The sequence below is a fragment of the Oncorhynchus mykiss genome, chromosome 20 (assembly GCF_057628025.1).
Source record: "Oncorhynchus mykiss isolate SJ-2025 chromosome 20, ASM5762802v1, whole genome shotgun sequence".
In the NCBI taxonomy this organism is placed as follows: Eukaryota; Metazoa; Chordata; class Actinopteri; order Salmoniformes; family Salmonidae; genus Oncorhynchus; species Oncorhynchus mykiss.
This window is the reverse complement of record NC_143041.1, coordinates 33,276,780-33,298,759: the sequence shown is the minus strand read 5'-3', so window position 1 is coordinate 33,298,759 and position 21,980 is coordinate 33,276,780. Positions and strand designations below refer to the sequence as shown.

The 21,980-nt window shown below is 39.9% G+C and overlaps 1 long non-coding RNA gene and 1 pseudogene across 1 annotated transcript in view; one reads left to right on the top strand and one right to left on the bottom strand.

Annotated features, from left to right (window-relative positions):
* Positions 1-385: 385 nt before the first annotated feature.
* LOC118941999 (uncharacterized) lies at positions 386-6,511 on the top strand (annotated as a pseudogene).
* Positions 6,512-9,137: 2,626 nt separating this feature from the next.
* LOC110499307 (uncharacterized) overlaps positions 9,138-21,980 on the bottom strand; it is a 45,274-nt gene continuing 32,431 nt past the window's right edge. The window contains exons 4-5 of the long non-coding RNA XR_002469936.3: positions 12,973-13,071; positions 9,138-12,100 (exon numbers count right to left, since the gene is read on the bottom strand). This is a non-coding gene — a long non-coding RNA (uncharacterized LOC110499307). The remainder of the gene's footprint in view (positions 12,101-12,972; positions 13,072-21,980) is intronic.

Below are 21,980 nucleotides of genomic sequence, written 5' to 3'. Positions count from 1 at the left end.
TTGATATGCATAACACCACCCATTTGACATGCATAACACCACCCATTTGATATGCATAACACTACCCATGTAATATGCATAACACCACCCATTTGATATGCATAACAGCACCCATTTAATATGCATAACACCACCCATTTGATATGCATAACACCACCCATTTGACATGTATAACACCACCCATTTGACATGCATAACACCACCCATTTGATATGCATAACACTACCCATTTGACATGCATAACACCACCCATTTGATATGCATAACACTACCCATTTAATATGCATAACACCACCCATTTGATATGCATAACACCACCCATTTGACATGCATAACACCACCCATTTAATATGCATAACACTACCCATTTGTAATAGGTCTCAGTATGCGTGTGAGTGTTGACATCTATGGGCACATGAGCTGGAGAAATTCAATGGCCTGCAATTTTGAGTGTTTCCAGTGTAATTAATGACTGTGGCCTGTCTTCTTGTTTCCAGTAATGTTTCCAGTAATGTTTCCAGTTCCTGCTATGTTCCCTACTAACAATTCTCCGTCCTCCAGCCAGGCACCTGTGGAAGCTGGCTTGCCTGTCCCAGACCTACACACAGTCCTGGGCCCAGATCCCCAGGCCCCGGGACACCCAGAGCAGCACACCACCCCCGGACCACCGGCATGCAGTGAAACAACTGGAGCCAGCACTGGAGAGGAGAGAGCAGCCCACTGTTCACAGGTAGTTGAGTCGTGTTGCTTCCTTCTCTTCTGGCCCATCTAACCCTGGTGTCTTTTCTTCTTCCTCAGATTCATAGTTTTGTTGCAGAAAATATCTAAATGAATGTTATAGATTTTTTTTCCATCATTTTGGGGGAAATAAAAAAAAATATATACCGTATGAAATTATACATGATTAAATATTGTGATGAAATAGTAAATGTAGAATAAATAAATTAAATGATATATTTCATTGAGTGGGTATAGCTTTCAAATATATTATTTTATGTAAGGGTAAGATGAAAAAGTTTTCAGGAGGTCAGGTCAGATTAAAATCAGGTCATTCAAAAAGAGCAAAAGCTATGTAACCCAGCTCCCGGCTTTCCTTTCTAATGTGACTTAAAATGCTGCAAGCAAACTTCACAACCAAACCTAAGTGAATAATTCAGTGAAACACCTTAAGTCTCTTTCAAACAAATTCACAAAATCAAAGTGGTACTTACAAATAATTATGCTGGTGTTTTTAAATCAGAATAAGTAGGAAAACAACAATTAACAGAGAACGTTTTTTTCTCCCATTTGCCGGTGCGCTCTGATAGGAGGGGAAGTATCTGTTTACCTAGTGATTAGGACAATTTTACTGTTGTAGAGCAGTAAATTCAAACCATTCAGCCTGCTAGATTGCCCTAGACAACATCAGGCACTCACTCCTTGTGAACACGTATAGACCCTTGTCTAGTTTTTTTTCTCTTCATTTTTCCTTCAAAACTTAAATCAACTTTTGCATATAATTACACAGAATTCTGTATATTTTTGTGTCCATTTCCTTGAAACAAAAAAACGATTCTAAGAAGTGGGCATGTTATGGTACACAAACCTATGACACACATAAGGTATGGCTCAGATAGAAAGACCTGAAAGGCTGTCTTATTTATTCAAAGAAAATTTGCAAAAGTAAGAGGGTAAAAGAAACCTTATCCACTCTGTCTTTAAATGACTATGTTGGAGAGAGGTTCATAGTTCTGACTTGCCACGTCATCAAAACATTATCAAATAAATATTATGAGTTTGAAAAGTTCCTCTTATGCAAAAAGTGGTATTGTGGTTATGTCTGACTGTCTCACTCTCCACTCTGAGGTGGAATATTCAATTATGAGCATAATCTAGAGTCCAAAACAGAGGGCTGGGTGATTTTACTATGGTGTTGAATGCATTTATCTCTGCAACAGAAAAAACCTCTCTTCTACTGTTTTTGCCAGTTAGTCAATGCCTCGAAATTTCAGAGTGACGCTTTGGCTCTATGCCATGAAGGCCCTGAAACACGCTACACAAGAACACATACATGTGTGTGCGTTTGCGTGTGTACCTTGAGTTCTGGACAGTGTCCCCGTTGCCAGAGAGGGATGTAAGCAATTACCAATTCTCAAAACACTACTTTACCGTAGTTAAACATATTACACGCCTCTCACCGGCACCCTTGTCCATTCCCCTCTCAATTCAGCTTGTGAAATATGGACACTCACACAGCACAAGTTATTTTACTACAATCACAACCTGCCTGCAATTAACCAATCATCATCATCATCATAGTCATCATCATCATCATACACATGCAAAACACATGCTGCACAAGAGTGCTGAACACCTAGGCCTAATTAACACCATACAATGTTAGTTTGTTTTATTTTCATGTCATTTTTCTTTAAAATGTTGTGTTTGAAGCTCACCAAATATGCAGGCAATGTACATTATCTAGTTGGGAAAGATTTATTGTGACATTATATGGATATGGATGGAATGGGAAAATTAAGCTATGGATACAATTATTGTCTTAAACCTTACGGTAAACAAATATCTGTAGAAACTCTCTGTTAATGTGTGTCTTTACTGAAAAGGTATTACATGGTAGTTCTGGGCCTATAGTTACCCATAGTTCTGGGCCTATAGTTACCTATAGTTCTGGGCCTACAGTTACCTATAGTTCTGGGCCTACAGCTACCTATAGTTCTGGGCCTATAGTTACCTATAGTTCTGGGCCTACAGTTACCTATAGTTCTGGGCCTACAGTTACCTATAGTTCTGGGCCTATAGTTACCTATAGTTCTGGGCCTATAGTTACCTATAGTTCTGGGCCTACAGTTACCTATAGTTCTGGGCCTACAGTTACCTATAGTTCTGGGCCTATAGTTACCTATAGTTCTGGGCCTACAGTTACCTATAGTTCTGGGCCTATAGTTACCTATAGTTCTGGGCCTATAGTTACCTATAGTTCTGGGCCTATAGTTACCTATAGTTCTGGGCCTATAGTTACCTATAGTTCTGGGCCTATAGTTACCTATAGTTCTGGGCCTACAGTTACCTATAGTTCTGGGCCTATAGTTACCTATAGTTCTGGGCCTACAGTTACCTATAGTTCTGGGCCTATAGTTACCTATAGTTCTGGGCCTACAGTTACCTATAGTTCTGGGCCTACAGTTACCTATAGTTCTGGGCCTATAGTTACCTATAGTTCTGGGCCTACAGTTACCTATAGTTCTGGGCCTACAGTTACCTATAGTTCTGGGCCTACAGTTACCTATAGTTCTGGGCCTACAGTTACCTATAGTTCTGGGCCTACAGCTACCTATAGTTCTGGGCCCACAGTTACCTATAGTTCTGGGCCTACAGTTACCTATAGTTCTGGGCCTACAGTTACCTATAGTTCTGGGCCCACAGTTACCTTAGTTCTGGGCCTATAGTTACTTATGGTTCTGGGCCTAAAAAAGTTAGTGTTAGTCAAGGGTGTCCTCAGACTGTGCTCTGTGGAAAGGGATGTTAGACAGTGGTGAGCAATAATAACCTTATTTGTGCCAAACAGCCTCTCTCTCTCTGTCCAAACAATATAAAAAAATATCAGAGACTGAATAGATAGAAAAAGCGATAGATAGAAAAAGAGAAGATAGAACACAGGAAACAGGCAAAGCAGTGGAAGAACTCCAGATCTTCAATTTATGGACAAGAAGTCCCATCAGGGTCTCATGCCATTGGATAAAGCATTCTGCTTGTCAATGAGCAATTGCAGTCATTGAATAAACTGACCTTCACTGGATAAAATGAAACTAAACTGAATAGAAACAGAAACTGAAATCAATTCCTGAAATCATTTCCCTTGGAAAAACAAAACAAACATAACATCATCTGTAAGTGTCTCTACTACTGAGGTTGGTCTTTGCTCTGTTTGGGATTTTGTGCGGTTTGGATTTTGGGATCATGGGGTTGGTTGAGTAACAAACGCATCCTTTATGAGAAGACAATCAGTATTGGACATCTATTAAAATGGCCTATTCTGACATCAACTTCAGTGCCGCTTGCTGGGATGTATGTGACCTCAAACTGAACCTGTCCATCGTCCTGTCTCACTACCAAACCCTCTAGAAGTGGATCCATGCTGCAGGCTGGCGCTTTCTCTCCATTCCATGCCATCGACAGCCTTTACAAAGGGGGCTGTCTGCCCAGGATTCTCCCTGTGACTTTCAAGGGACTCTCCCATGTCAGGACCTTCTACCTGTCCTGTGAGTCCAATAAGTGTTACAATTCATCCCTTTCATCCAACACATTCAGTGACCTGACTAATCTGGAGACATTGTCCATTGAGAACCACAGGCTTTCTGTGATGGACCAGATGCTTTGGGAGGGATCCCTCTTTTGAAGGAACTCACAGTCTACCAATGTACACAGGAGATGTCTGATTTACTATGTAGGATAGTCAATATCAGGGGGGAGATTTTTTTTTATTTTTTATTATTATCATTTTTTTGTTGGATAAACACTCCAAACAGCCTACCTGACTGCTCGGAGGCGTCCGCATGGTCCTAAAGCACACCGTTGCCTCGTTTGGTATCACATTCCAATGATAAAACTGTGGGGGACAAAAATGCAATTTCAAAATGTGGGGGGGACATGCCCTCCCCATCCCCAGTGAACGTTGTGCTCCTGGTCATTAACAAGCCTTTCACTCAGAGGAAATAGTCATTTTGAGACACCAGAGCTGTTCTTGAATTTCCTTATTTCTATCGTCTGCAAGAAGTAGACTTTGTCATGAGCGTGTCATATAGTAAAAGGTGCATTCAGATACTATGAAAACATCACAGCTCTGATTTTGCCTGACATTGATGACTGACAGACACAGCTTCTGCAGTCGGGGATCAGTAGATTGCGTTCTTTTGAATTCGATGAGAAAAGCTTTTCCTTTGGTTCTGTTTGTGCGACAGTACACAAACTCTCAATAACAAAACTTGATTTAAGGAACCATAAACTTGGCAACTACTCACTGTCTGCAGTGAGAAACTGTCAGGGGATAAAGGAGCTCACCATTTTTGCTAGAGATAGTGGCAGCATCAAGTAGGGCTACAGTAGATCCATTATTTGAAGACTCTCACTGATGTTACAGTTCTTTCAAACGTATCTATCTAACGTATCCCTCACTTCATTTTACTTTGTGACACTCAGAGCAGTCCTGTCCCATGGCTGAAGAGATTGTCCTTGCATGGGGCGGCAGGGTAGCCTAGTGGTTAGAGCGTTGGACTAGTAACCGGAAGGTTGTGAGTTCAAACCCCCGAGCTGACAAGGTACAAATCTGTCGTTCTGCCCCTGAACAGGCAGTTAACCCACTGTTCCCAGGCCGTCATTGAAAATAAGAATTTGTTCTTAACTGACTTGCCTGGTTAAATAAAGGTAAAATAAATAAAATAAAAAATAAAATGTCTCTTTCCAAACATCACCTCAGAGCATTTCAGTTGCTTGAGAAATCTGGAGTGGCTAGACTTAGGAAACAATGGCTTAACCACTATTGTAGACTTAACATTTAAGGGACTGGGTAAATTGAGTTTCTTAGACCTAACATTAAACATGATCTCTTACATTACAGACAATAGTTTCCTTGGCCTGGACAGCTTGGAGACCCTAATGTTACATATCACCACATCTGCATTCATCCACCTCACTTCGCTGAAGAGCGTACATTTATGAGACTTTCTCCCTCCTCCCAGTGAGGTCGAGACCAGCGTGATTTGACATTTATATTTGGTGCCTTCCCTCAAGGGCTGACCCATTTGAACATTTCCTCCATTAGATACCCCCTTATACCATCATCTTTGGCAGCAACAGCACCCTAAAATCAGGCCTCGCCCTTCAGCTTCTTACTCAAACTATATCCTTCCAGGACTGCTGGAGGCCATTCTTCCAGTCTGTCGTCAGCCTCACGGCCAAAATGGATCAACTTCTATGTGGGCATCACATTTAAAAAATATATTTAACTAGGCAAGTCAGTTAAGAACAAATTCTTATTTTCAATGACAGCCTAGGAACAGTGGGTTAACTGCCTGTTCAGGGGCAGAACGACAGATTTGTACCTTGTCAGCTCGGGGATTTGAACTCACAACCTTCTGGTTACTAGTCCAACGCTCTAACCACCATTGCTGGAAGGTACCTCACCTCCCTGGAGTACTTTGACTTCCAGTCACATGTCTCAGCAGAGTCTGTGGACATGTCTGACCTGAACATGCTTGTGCAGCTGGGGTTTCTGAAGCTGAAGGGAGTGAACTTCATTATGCAACCAGGGCTGGCCACCATGTTCCACAACCTGTTCCAAAACCACAATAAAATGTTATCCAAAACTTGAATAGATACTCAGAGGCTGGACATGGGCTATGTCCTGTTCCTCTGCACCTCCCTGGACTTGTTCCTCTTCATGCTAGTGGTCCTGCTCCATCCGCTGGCCAGGGACTACCTGCTGACCCTCGGCCACATCACCCGCTGTGGATGATGTTTCCTCCGGGGCAAGATTCCTCATCTGCTGAAAGTAATTCATTAATTCATTTCATTTTATTAGGTATTCTTATATAGGTTATGAATAAAGAAACACAACCACAGACACACAAATGTGTAAAATAAACTATTGATCACAGGCTAATTTTCATATTAGTAAAGAGGTCAAATTAGATTTAAATACCTACATTAGTAAAATATACAAGAGATTATCGGCCCGAATTATAACTCTACCTCTTGTGAATATCTAAAAAGTTGAATATGGACCTGGAGTCAACAACCCATAATATGCATGAATTTGTTTGGTTAGTTACAGCTTATCATTGGCATCATTGAGTGCAAAATAATGAGATTGGTAGTCCACTGACAAAATGGTAATCTCCTGTTGCCACAGGGTGGGAGAGAAGGCCAACTAGACGTGTGGCACAGGAGCACAGCTTGAACCTTGGCATGTTGTACTGTATAACGCCTCCATTATTTACCATGTAGACGGGAATCCGCCACATGCTTGGAATGCCTGCCCCAGGATGGACAGGAAGCAGCTTCCTCAGCAGAGTGGCTGTCCATCTATATGATCCCCACTAGGGATTCCATCCCACTGCTGCCGCCAATGGACAGGGTCAAATTCTTCTTTACAGTAACACAGGGGAATGTGTGTATTGCTGGCCATGGTGGCAGAAGCCCCTACAGCCCAGCGGTCTGCCAACTGACACTAGGATAGAATGGATACATGCGAGAGGAAGGCTCAGTGTGCCTTTCAGAGGTGCACATTTGACTTGGGACATGTCGTCCCCCCTTCCCCACACACATTCCGAAATTGTATTTTTGTCCCCCACCAGTTTTATCATTGGAATGTGATGCAAAACGAGGCAGCGGTGTGCTTTAGGACCATGAGGACGCCTCCGAGTGGATGGGTAGGGGAAGTCAGTTTGGAATGTTCATCTGACTGGATTTTAAAAAATAAAATAAAAATATCCCCCCCCACTTCTAAATCCAAAGTTGCACCCCTGGTGTCTTTTATGATGACTTGAGTGAGCACTGAGCAGGAGGCCTGATTAACCAAAGATGAGAGGCAGGCATAGTGGGTAATTACCTTGAAGAGAAGCTGAGGGCTTCATTACAATATCACAACAAACAATTATTCTCCTCTGGGGTAACCCTGAAAAACATGGCACACACCAATCAAACCTAATGACCAATACTGAGACAGTCAGGAACATGTACTGCTAAACATATTCACACTATTAGAAACCTTAGCATTGACATACAGTAGGGACACATTTAGGCCTGTATATCATGCTCACAAGTCACAACCACTTTAAAGATCAGTACTTGACCAGCTACAGTAATTCCCATCTCGTTCCAGAATATTAATAATTATGATTATTATTATTAGTAGTAGTAAATAATAATCATTACTATTATTATTATATGAAAGATAATGCTAATAATTATTATTATTATTGTGGGAAAGATAATAATAATAACAATAATAATGTAATTCATGTCATTATACTCTAATGATATAATTGTTATGGTTGTGTAATTGTTGCTGTCATATTCAGATGTTTCTGCTTCTCTGGGAAGACATGACCTTGAATGTTATAACTCATTAAAACTGTGAATTTTATTATCGTGATAAAAATACATTGTTCAGCATGTTTAGATCAACATATACATGCATCCTTCTTCCTTCGTTTCGAATTAATATCACACTTTTTTCCCATTTAAAAGGTTAATCTAAACATTTAGCAAAATAAAGTATTTATTTTAATTTTTTAATCCATTATACCCTGATGTATTACTGACGTTTGTTTTTTATTAAATTGGTAGCCGAATTGTTCTAAGTGAACATAATTCAAGTGCACAACTTCGTTTGAAATAATTGCATATTTTATTGTGCGCTAGATTAGTTTACCGTCGCATCTATGGTTATACAATATATTTTGAAATTGAATTCATATAAACTTCAGTGTCATATTCAATATAGTAAAAACATCGAGATTTCATGACACCGGGATGTGAAATATGTCGTTAGCAGGGTTTAAAGGATTATGGTTAAGAAGGCATATAGCAGTGAGTGAATAGTCACCGCAAAGGCTCTGTCTCATACACCTTGTGCACTATCTGGACTCGAACACTTCATTCACGAATTCGTTTAACTGTGACAGCCAGAGAATTCATTTTAGGGCCACGGGTAACTCGGGTAGACCCATGCAAGAGCAACTGTATGATGACTGTAATGGCCAAAATATTGTGTTTCTTCAGTTGGTGATCTGTGTAGAAATGTGTTTATCAAAAATACATTTCTTATTAAATATATAACTCTATTTTTACATTAGCTAAGAGCTATGATATAAAAAGAGTAGCCATTGATTTGTAATAATGGAACCTTGTGTTCATATCAAAATATGCTACATCATTTTCTAAAAATAATTATCTGATGACACTATAAAAAATATTGTTGATTAACTTTACAACTTCTGGGAAAAAGTATGATTCTCAAACACCATGACTTCAGCTACCGACAACCAAACCCTGCTACACATTACTGTCATTATGCAGACACTCGCCAGAACAGTTGTCAACCATTATGATTAATGAGACTCACACTTGGAGAATTGTTTTAACATTGCATTTTATTATTAATGCATTATCAAAGACAGAGAATTACATTTTTCTCTGCCCCTGGCACGCACACACACACACACACACACACACACACACACACACACACACACACACACACACACACACAAAGAAAGAGAATTGGCATTCCTCTCTCTGTATGATGGAATCAAATGGATTCAAAGAGGGCTGACCAGAGGTCCATTTTATGACTCTCTTCACAATAAGCCCACGTTTCAATTGTTTCACTAACAGTTTTGAAAACACTACACACACTAGTGATTTAAACTATCAACATAAGTATATTTGTCTCTTTCTCTCTTTCTCTCTTCCACCTTTTCTGTATCATCTGTAGTGAATTAAGTGTTGGGTTTCAAGGCTAAGGTTGCCTGGACAAATCCTCCCATTTCTTTTTCTGTCTATCTCTGTCTCTGTCTCTCTCTCTCTCATCAAGAGGTACATGCTGGTGGAGTCAGTGAATCCTCGTTAGAGTTAATCCAGTGAAGACAAGGCCACATTGGTTTTAATTAGTCCGAGGCGGCTGGATGAGGGGAACAGGACCGGGCCAAGGGGGTTCAGGAGAGCGCTCGAAGGGGTCCGTGGGGGTGCAGCACAGAACAGGACCTTAATTCAATTTGAGAATGTCTATTTTGACAGAAGCAAAGAGTTACAAGGGGTGGCAGGAGAACCTACTGTAAGGGTCCCAGATTAGGAACACAGCACCACATTGTATCGGGCTCAGATTAGGAACACCCCTCTCCTCACGAAAGAACAATACCTCAGCTCAGTTAGTAGATTAGATACAAATCATTACTGTAAAGGCATTGTGGTGTCAATTAAGTGTTTCCAGATATGTCATAGAAAATACAGTATTTGGGCTAATATTGGAGGGCTAATATCAATAACATGAAGTCAATCTCTCCTGGCTCAAAGTAGAGGACACTTGTTTTTGTGAGAGGAATTCACATATTGAAAGCACCAAACGGTATGTTCAAACAGCTAACACACAGCTCAGACACCCATACATACCCCACAAGACATGCCACCAGGGGTCTCTTCACAGTCCCCAAGTCCATAAAAAACTCTGGGAAACGCACGGTAAAATCAGATTTAAAAAACGGATAAAACAATACCTCACGGCACAACGTGTGTGTCTCTCTGTGAAGAGACACACACAAACGCACGCATACACACACTCTAACACACACACTAGACACACACACATTGTAATATTGTATTATTGTAGTATTGTACATTTTATATTGTAAATGTGTAATATTCAAGTAAAGATGTAATAATGTATTGTATGATATATAGTTATATTTATGATGTAGGCGGCTGTTTTGTTTAGATGCAACAGTTTTTATTCATATTTGGACCCCAGGAAGAGTAGCTGCTGCCTTGGCTGTAGCTAATGGGGATCCTAATAAATACTAAATATTGTCTTATTTCTTGGAAAGCATTGTAGCAATATCCCATTGTAGTTCAGTTCGAGTTTTGCCCTTGGGGACGATTCTAATTCACAAGAAGGGGGTCCATTGTCTGCTGAAATCCATTATACGTGAGCAAACGTATCCTATTTAAGTACTTTAATATGTAATAAAAATAGAACATTCTGAGAATGTGGGCAATTAATCCAATATCAGCTCATAACATGTATTTAAAATGCATAATACAATCAAGTGGTTTAAACTATTTCAGAATTACAGCAAACAACTGCCAAATGGAAACACCACTGCAATCCCTGATTGCGCATTGTTGAACAATGGTAATAAAAAATATCAAAATCAATCAACCTAGAGATGAATTTAGTGTGTAGTATAATTACAGATAAAAGCCTATGGTGAGTCGGAGCGAGTAGTGAGGTTCTCCACAGAGACCCAAGGCAATATGTTGTATATTTGCATACAGCTGGTGGAGAGTGAGTGAGTAATAATTGTGCATATTAAATAACCCCCTAGGTGTGCTGTATGCATCCACCCTCAGCGTTACTGTGTACTATGGGGAAAAACACTACACACAACCCCCACAACACAAGGAGAACCACCAGCAATAGAAAGTTGTTTTTTAATATTTTTGTTTTAATCATATCCCAAACCTTACCTTAACCTTTCTGAGTTAATGCCTAACCTTAAGAATTCGAAGATAATGCCAAAAACTTAATTGGAACAACTTCTGAATTTGACATTTGAAAATCATTAACATTTAATTCTGGCATGAGACTGTGAGAGCTTGTAGCTCAGAGGCATGGTTGTGTAGATGCTAGCCTATCTTTTTCAGATAAATTACCATTTGATCTGCTGGTTTCCTGCCATTGATCAAACCCCATACGACCACTCAGCTGATAGACCGGGAGAAACCTGATCAGGAGAAAGTGGCAGAATGAAAGAATGAAAGGAAGGAGAAGAGTCACCACAGCACCTCCTTCCCCCTTCCCTTTCCATGTGTGCTTATCTTTAAACCTCATCAGGCGTAGACAAAGCTAAAATGCATCTATGTTTCATGATAATCTTTAAAGGAATTCTTCTAAATGTGTATCTCCCTTCTTCCTGCCATCTCACTACCCTGGGTGCTAATTTTCAAAAATCAATATTTTTCTCTTCTCCAGTCCCTCTCCAGCATGTTTCCCTTTCTCTCTAGCTGGCTCTAGCTGTATTCCTCTATGTTTCTGTGTCAAATGGAGGATGTCAGGTCTACCACCAAAACTGAGTGTCAGTCATATAACGGAGACTGTTTACACTTACACCCTCAGTGCCATAACATGCCTCCCCCCCAGATGGGTCTGAGTGACAGTCACTCCACTGCCCTAGCCTGGCGGGAGGGCACAAACTGACCCATCTGGTTCTAATCGCCCCAAAACACGGATAGGCAATCCGCTCGCTAGGTCTTGTCCTTGCCAAAGAAACCTGCTGAATCGCAGCTTTATCTGTCCATATCCACTGAGGTGGCAGGCCAATTTCTGTGAAATTAAAAGATACATAAAAACAGTCTCATACATTGTTCAGGAGACGTAATATGACAGATTTGCTTTCTGTCTGGACTATCGTGAGGCAATTTTACTTTGAAAGAAGAAATCATTAGGCCTATTTGCAAAATATCTCAATCACACCATAGAAGCCAACATTGCAACTCTGAAAGTAAAATATTATTTTTGAAGTTTTGCCCTGCATAGCCACAGATTTCAAATGTATCACGGCTCACGTAAAATCATCCCACTAAGCCATTTAGTCAATGTAACAAACATACAACTATTCCTTTGCGGTTTTCGATTACATGGCCTACATTGCATATTCATGTTCAACTGTTTCTGTACATGTCACTTCTGTGGAAGGGAAAGTATTCCCTGTTATATAACCTAAATAGCCTAGAACTATTGTATATTGTGAAACAGATTCTGATTGGCCTCTTAGCTTGTTTTACTGTTACTAACTATCAGATACAACCTCATACTTCTAGATCTGCTTTAGGCTAACTTTAAAGATCCAGTTCAAATGGTTAGTTCATCAACCATACCATAAAGTCGTAAAAAAAAACAATTGAATGTTTACTTGTGTCAAAATCTATGTATGTTATACAGAGACAATAGATACCCTGACAAACCAAGCAAGACTGATCATCAACAATTGGTCTAAGTAACAAATCTAATGACAATACATGAAAACCCATTCCTAATCTTTACAACACTGTTTTGTTTTTTATAGTAAGTTGAATGCACCTGGTAAAACCAAACTTTTTTCACTTCCAAGCCATGAGTAAAACAGTGGAGGAAGAGGACGAGAGACTGAGGTGTTCCATGCAGGAAGCTGGATCAGTGCGGAGAACAATAAATACCTGGCTGAAGCTGGAGATTGGGGGTGGGGTTAGCTGGAGGTGTGATGTTAAGAGTAGGCCTCACCTCTTATGCCCAAGGTGGCCTCTCTCTGCTGCCAGCTGCCATGGAAACAGAGAACATACAAGTCAAGTGAGTGCCATGTCACATTGAAATAAAGAGACCCTAATATTTGACATAATATTAGCAATTTTTATTGTTCAACAACACAAAAAAGTCATCAGTAGCCTAATCCTACTTCCTGCAGCATCATATCAATTGGTGTAGGCCTATAGTTACTGTAACCTAGACCTATGCCCATCTAAAAACCTAGGAGTTTATGCCTTTAGCAGGCCAATGTAGGCAAATGAGTTAATGAGCTAGGCTACATCGCTTTGCCTTTTTTATGCAGTGAGTGACCAAATTCTCTCTATTGTATCTATATATATGCCTGCATGGAAACAGGCCTATTGTCTAGTCTGCCAAATCATTCAAATGACTTGATTGGAATAATATAAAGCTTGAAGTAGATATATATCAGGCTACAACATTATTTACCCAAGTAGCAAGGTATCTATCCAATTGGGGACAGATTTTCATGCGAATATTGTAGAATCACGATAAAAACAGTATACGCATTTTTCCAACAGATTGGTGTTTCCGTCAAATATTTTTTTTGAGGGAAAAAAAACAATGCGTTATGACGTAGTGCACACAAAATGTACTTTTTCGCTTAAGTTTTCATGTACCGAATAAAAATCTGAAGTTTAATATGTTTCCATTGCAATAGCTTATCTCAAAAACTGTTGCGTCGAGTAGAACATTTGCCTACTCTGGTCTTGGAATGTGCGCTCTAGCCAACAGCTGGCAGATACAGTACTGGTCGTCTGTTAGGCTGTGCCAGTAGGCTAGTCTACATGATGAGATTAATATGGATATTGAGCGAGAATATTTGTCTTTGTCAAATGGCAGTCAAGCATCAATCATCATGTCACTAGAATAAGATCCTCTGTATTTATTGGAAAGGAGCATCACGATAACCATCGAGCACATTCACCATATTGTGAAGTTCATCATTATTTATTTAATATGTAGCCTAATAAACTGCATTGTTTCCCAAATTCTAGTGGGAGGACTACACACTATATCATCGCATGACTCCAAATTGTCTTCGATATGATGGTTATTATATCAATATTTTCGCATAAAGGAGTTTCCACCGCTATTTCTTGCATAATACATTTTACGACACAAAAAAATCGCACTATGTCAAATGAACAATTATATGTTGGCATTTATAAAATTGTACCGAAACTTCCTGTTTGACTTTACTCTCATAAAACCTCTAGATGTGGTTTGTGATGGGCAAAAAAGAACATCTCTGTAGAATATTTGAAATGCATAGCCTGATTGTCCACCAGGGCAGGCGGGAAGTCGTGTCTACTCACCTCGCCTTTGAATTAACTCCTGGCTCTAGCCAGCCAGTATCGAGGTCGACGCTGCAACTTGAAAGAACTGTACCAAATGATGACAACATATCAATGTTGGATAACACATGACAAGACAGGACTGATGGAAACAGAACATTTGTCAGTAAACTTCCCAAATGTTGACAAAACAAAGGTGGGATATTTAAGGATTAGAGAAATGGCGATGGAAACGCCATTATGCGAAACTATTGATAGGCTATAATAACCATCATATCGAATTAGACTTGGAGTTACGCGAATATATTATGTTGTCCTCCCACTAAGACTCGGGAAAACATGCAGTTTATTAGGCTAGATTAAATAAGTTATGATAAACTTCACAGGGTGATGAAAGTGCATTGTGATGAGCTTGATGCTCCTTTCCAATAAATATCTACGGTCCTATTGTGGTGACATGATGAGCGAGGTTTGGCTGCCGTTTGACATCTCGCTCTCATCATGTAGGTAGCCTAACCACACCGTATCTGCGAGCTGTTGGCTATAGAGCGCGCATACCAAGACCACTGATTCTCTACAGCAAGATTTCTTCTTAGAAAACCATTAGTAGAGTTCAAAATGCGACTGAAACCCATTTAAATTTAACTGCAAATGTTATTTGTATGTGCCCTACGTCATCACGCACAGACTGTTATCCGCAACAAGTCCATTTAATTTAAACACATCTAGTTGAACCATGCAAGCCTAGCTACTGTCTTATCACTTTGAAGGGAGAAAAAATATTATGATGAGGCTAAATTAAGCATGAAAATCCACGCATTGTGGTACGCACGTGGTCCCAAAAATAGGCATAATATGGTCTGAAGCATAGGCTACAGGTTGTGTTCTTGAGTGTCTGGTCGATTTAAAATAGCCTTTCTACTGTGTCAAATAAATTAAACTTGAAACAGACTCATCTTTATCTAAGGCCAATGTAGTTTTAAGAATATAACTATGAATGTAGGTTATACTGTACATTTTTCTTGAGTGAAAGTCAACGGACAGACTATGCACTGAGCATGCATGGACTAGAAGCTTCTGCACAGGTAGTCATGCATATTATTCAAGAAGGTATAGTTAAAATGTTTGTTCCCAGTTTTTGGCCATTTGATGCACTGTCTTAGTAGGCTACCACAGTAGATTGCAGCATGCATTGCAATGGATATAAATAATGAATGCCATTGTCTTTCCTCTCTCCATATGGTGGATTTCTTTGTGACAAGTTGACATTTATAAAGGGTAATCCCTTATTTTAGTCTTTCAGTATTTAATTCCTCGTTCTTTCTCTCATGGAGTTTCATCCCCTGTCTCCTTCTGAGTTGAGGAATAGGCTACAGACAGAAAGCTTTTTGCAGGGTTTAGATGTCTTGAAAAACAACTCAATGTAGACAGAGTACCCAATAAAGTGGCAGTAGATAAGCCAGTGGTGGGCGTGAGTTGGGCTCTTCTGCCTGTGAAGACACTGAATCCTGGCTTGGCCGAGATGAGGATGAGCTGCACTTCACCAAAGCTCTCTGTTCCTAAAATAAACATCTGCTCTGCTGATAAATTATGTGTGTGTGTGTTTGTGTGTGTGTGTGTGTGTGTGTGTGTGTGTGTGTGTGTGTGTGTGTGTGTGTGTGTGTGTGTGTGTGTGTGTGTGTGTGTGTGTGTGTGTGTGTGTGTGTGTGTGTGTGTGTGTGTGTGTGTGTGTGTGTGTGTGTGTGTGTGTTGAGGGAAGAGAGTAGAATCTTTGTCTCACAATCCCTTATTAACTGGCATTTTATGAACTGTGATTTCACATCAGCATAACAGACAAAGAGTTGCCTGAGGGAGGTGTTGGTGCCTCCTCGACTCCATATTTACTATATTCTGAGATAATAGACTGATAATGAATTCACTCTGAGTCAGAAACCATTTTTAATAAAATATCAATTCCATCTCACACTCAGCTATTGCCATGTGTGGCCTGCCATCCCTCTCCTCTGGGACTGAAAATGCAATCTGATGACATTATCTTCCCTTTCTAACAGTTATTGTTATTTATGTTGTTATTACAGGTTTTCACAGCGGATGAAACGACATCTACTGTGTGACTAAGACATGCAGAAAGGAAACCATTGAAAAAATTGAATGAGGTGAGCTGAATTATTTATTATGCAATGCAATGATATTATTGTAATTTGTCCAGAGTACTAAATTACACACACACGCACGCATGCGCACACACACAAAAACACTTGTTTAGAAGTGAGAAGGGGTGAACAGCTCCTAAGTGAGCAGCCTCCATTAGAGAGGTAATACAACATCTTTCTCAGTGAGGAGGGACACTGCTCATCATCGCCTAGCATTGGCTTTTGCATTACTGATTTGGGACCAGAGATTATATGGGTCAACCTATTCTATGAGGAGCAGAAAGCAAAGTAAAGAATAACTTAAACACAATGTAGCACTGAAACCCTATGTGGAACATAAATCTAATATAGTTACTTTGAGTTACGTCCCTGACCTCACTTGCCCAAATTCTAACCAACTGTATAAATGGATTACAGTGTGTGTAAGAACTTACGCAGTGTTGGTCACCCTTGGAAAATGTCATTTTCCTATGTAAATAAATGATTTAATGTAGTGCAACATTTCCCTTAATTCCCCTCGAAAAACTTTCTGCGAACCAAAAGTTACACAAAGGAAATGGGGTGATTTTATTTTCCATCCTTGCAAAATAATTGCTACATTATTTGTTGAAGGTAATAAATGTCATGCCCAGAACATGACTTTTTATACCCATGACCAATCTATATAACCAATGCTACCCATTGGTCCTGAAAACACATAGAAACATGTTGGATATTGGATAGGAATAGCCGATCACGAAACAACAGACACCAGAGCTCTCGCTTCTCACATTTCTCCACAGCTATTCAAATCTCCCATAAGGCCCATTATTTAGGCTGTTAGCTAAACTCTGCTAATTCAGCCTTTCCTCTGAAAATAAAGCAGGGCATAATTGAAAGCTTCCAGAGATCACTGTGGCATAAAATCAAAAGGAAGCTGTTATAATGGTCATTACTTATTGGGATATTTCGCTTTTTATGTTTAAATTCTGAGCAGTTCATATTTCCCATGTGATAAAAATAAATTGTATCATCTCATATGACACTGGTTCAAAGGCAGTAAATTAGATAGCAACACCAAGGGTAGTAGGTTTGATTGCTTCTGGGGCCACCCATACGTAAAATGTATGCACACATGACTGTACTGTAAATTGCTTTGTTAAAAGCGTCTGTTAAATGGCATATATTATTATTTTTATTATGATATATTAACCCTTTACACTCGTGGGAATTGGCCTAAATGGATAGGGCTAAATTGAAATGTTTTATAGAGAAGAATTATAAAAAGCATAGGGAACAATTTGGAGATAATGGGAAAATTATTAGACCAAGATTCACCTGACATAAGACTGAATCGAAACATTACACTGTTGATTTTATGTGCATTTTACATTTACTGTACATTTCGCCGCATTTGTCGATAACAAAATCTGAAATACTCTGGATACATTCAGTAATATGATAAGAATAATCCTGGAAAATGTGGGGTAGGTGCAACAAAAGTTTTAAAAAATGACCAGGGATTGAGTGACAGGACTAACTGATGTCCCCAAGTGGCCACACACCACTCCAAAGTGTGCACAGTTCCTAAGTCATTTCAATGCACTTTTATGAGTCAAAAAAGAGTCTTCAACTACAAGGTACTTTCTTTTGCTTTCCTAGCTGTGCCGTTGAGGAATTACAGCAAGCACACTTGTAGTTGTTTTTTTTTTGGAACACAACCCTGCATCCCCGCCATCACACAATTACTGTTGTTGTTTACATTTACTTTATAAATCGCAATCTGGGTCGGGTGGGCTTGTTCTATTACCAACATGACTAGCTACATTATAAAATACGATCTTACAGTGTTAGGCTTTCACAAGACGAGTCAGAGAAAGAGACCGTCATTTTGGTGTGCATTGAAAGGAGTCACAGAAAGGAGTCACAGAAAGGAGTCACAGAAAGGAGTCACAGAAAGGAGTCACAGAAAGGAGTCATCATGAGTGCATTCAGGTGCAGGCTCATTCTGTTCAGAACAACCTAGGATATGACACCTTGTCATCTTGGAACTGTACATCAAACATAGTGATCACAAACATTGACATTGTATATGACCTGAGTTTTATGATATGGAAATGTGAAGTGCACATTTGGACTCACGCATGTTTGGCTTGTATGACATCAAAGCGGCATTTGTTATAATCCACATCTTTCTGAATACATAGAGTCCTCTTAATGTACAGCATTTTCCTCACTCAGACAGCAAAAAAAGTTGCTCAATTAGCGGGAGGGATGGGGGCAACTTCTTGTTGAATGCAGTGCTCAAGTTCAGAACGGCTGTTAGTCAAAACCCATACAGAGCTGTGAAGCGCAGAGCCAGAGCTCTGACGTCATGTATAGCATGGTACTACGTTCCAATTTAGGCGCTTATTAGTACCCATATCTGCCATTGTCAACCCGTATTCGGGTAAGAGTGTAAAGGGTTACCGCAGAGTATCAAACTTATCGCTCCATGTGCCCCTCTGTTGTTTTATGGCCCAATTTATAATTTAATATGCTTCATTAAAAGTCAACAAAATTCAGCATTTTTTATATAAAATGTATACAATCTGCTTTATACAGACCATAACCCACAATCCTACTAATTGACACAAAGTTGAGGAGGACAATAATTTTCCTTTCAACTGTGGTCGAAAGATATCCCTTTAACTGTAACAGACATGTATGATGCATCGCTCAGACCCATCCCTCTCCACTAATGCAGAGCTAATGCAGGGAACAGGGGCTTGTTTTTATTACCGCGTGTCCGAGTGTTTGGACAATCCCTCGATTTACAAAAGCCACGTTGACAGGCCTCCTCATTGAGCCAAGCCCCTACAGATGTCCAAACACCAGCTAATGTAACCAGCAGGACCTCATACGAGGCCCATACGAGGCCCATACGAGGCCCATTGTGACAGCAGAATAAGAAATGGAGGACAGAGTAAAGTCACTCAAATGGAATGGCTGATTAGTTCACACCAGGATGGAAATGGGGAGTTTAATGTAACCCTGCGGTCTGACAGATATAAACAGACGGGGCCATCTTCAGCCATGGGTAATCCTAAGAGGCTCATTTGTGTATCTCACACCGCAGAAACAGTTTTGATTAATCGTGTGACCTTTGACCCCAATGACTGATGACAACAGAGGAAAAAATGCAGCCAACGGAATCTCGCATTACATCCTGTTTGTGTGCGGGGTCGGTCCGCTGTTAATCTGTACATTATCTGATACACTCTGACAATCTACGCAATGCAATATCTCCGGGGGTTACAGTAAACCCCAACACACCCCCAACACATGGGTAAAGAAGTTTGATAACATATTATTTGATAAAATAGGAAACAATGTCTTACGTCAAAGTCAAACAACATACATTTTAGCATGTATTCTTTTTTCTATTTCGATAAATTATTATATTTTTGAATTACACAATACATTATACATGACATTTTTCATTGCATTTCACATTCATTTGCAGTAGCAATACACATATAATCCATGGTATATTTACATTGACTAAAAACACAAGCCAAATATCCCATTTGAGAAACATCTGCAGTGCAGACTCAATCTCTCCTGTCATGAAATGCATACTTCTGTTCGACTAGATTATTAGCAGTCCCATATTGCATTAGATTTGAAACTGTTCATACTAATGTCAGTTTGACTATAGATTAGAATTTATGTACCAAATTACAAAGAACTTAAAATATATTTGTACATTTTTTATTGTATATTAGCTTTTAAAAATAACAACTTTGGAGTAATTGGATATATACACTATTTATACAAAGTATGTGGACACCCCTTCAAATTAGTGGATTTGGCTATTTCAGCCACACCCATTGCTGACAGTTGTATAAAATTGAGCACACAGCCATGCGATCTCCATAGACAAACATTGGCAGTCGAATGGCCTTACTGAAGAGCTCAATGACCTTCAACATGGCACCTTCACCTCCAACAAGTCAGTTTGTCAAATGTCTGCCCTGCTAGAGCTGCCCTGGTAAACTGTAAGTGCTGTTTTTGTGAAGTGGAAATGTCTAGAAGCAACAACGACTTAGTGCGTAAAAATCGTCTCTCCTCAGTTGCAACACTCACTACCGAGTTCCAAACTGCCTCTGGAAGCAACGTCAGCACAATAACTGTTCATTGGGAGCTTCATGAAATGGGTTTCCGTGGCCGAGCACCCACACACAAGCCGAAAATCACCATGCGCAATGCCAAGCGTCGACTGGAGTTGCCGCCATTGGACTCTGGAGCAGTGGAAACGTGTTCTCTGGAGTAATGAATCACGCTTCACCATCTGGCAGTCCGACGGACGAATCTGGGTTTGGCGTAGGCCAGGAGAACGCTACCCGTCCAAATGCATACTGCCAACTGTAACGTTTGGTGGATGAGGAATAATGGTTTGGGGCGTTTTTTCATGGTTCGGGCTAGGTCGCTTAGTTCCAGTGAAGGGAAACCTTAACGCTTCAGCAAAAAACAACATTCTAGACGATTCTATACTTCCGACTTTGTGTCAACAGTTTGAGGAAGGCCCTTTCCTGCCCCCGTGTACAAAGCGAGTGCCATACAGAAATGGTTTGTTGAGATCAGTGTGGAAGAACTTGACTGGCCTGCACAGAGCCCTGACCTCAACCCCATCAAACACCTTTGGGATGAATTGGCCTAATCGCTTAACATCAGTGCCCAACCTCACTAATGCTCTTGTGGCTGAATGGAAGCAAGTCTCTGCAGCAATGTTCCAACATCTAGTGGAAAGCCTTTTACTTTGAAAGGAATCACTGAGTGCAAACAAATGCAACCTCCTGTTTCCAATGTGTAACAAAACATTTCTGCGGACATTGTGGTATTGAATAAAGTTTCAATGCCGTTTATTTTTAATCTAGGCCCTTAGCTAATGTACAGTAATACAGGCTTTTAATGGAGGGTAAACACCACCTTTTGGCCCAGAGAAAAAATGGCTTTGAGAAAATCAATGGGACATTTTACTCAAATTTCACAGATTTCAGTGAGTGACTTATTTGCGGCAGCACACTCTTAACTCTGCACTCTATCATAAAGAAAAGTAATGAGACACAATCTGTTTTCTTTCATATAACTTATTTTTCAATATACAGTATTGCCACAATTATTGAACGCTGTAATGACAGGACTATTGGAGAACAAAACCCAGGAAATAATACATAGACTATTAGTTTTGTGTCTGGTATATAGTCATGTGTGCTATAGTTCTGCTGTCTAACCCATGACCTTTACCTCCAGATCACATTTCTGCTGTCCTGCACGCATCACAAACAGATTATTACATGTGCAGTTTCTATGAGTGAAAACCTTGCTTAAGATGGTTTCTTTGTTTCTAGTAGTTACCAGTATTTCTTTGTTTCCAGTAGTTCCCATAATGTTCATTAGATATACAGTAAATATACTTAGTGTATATAA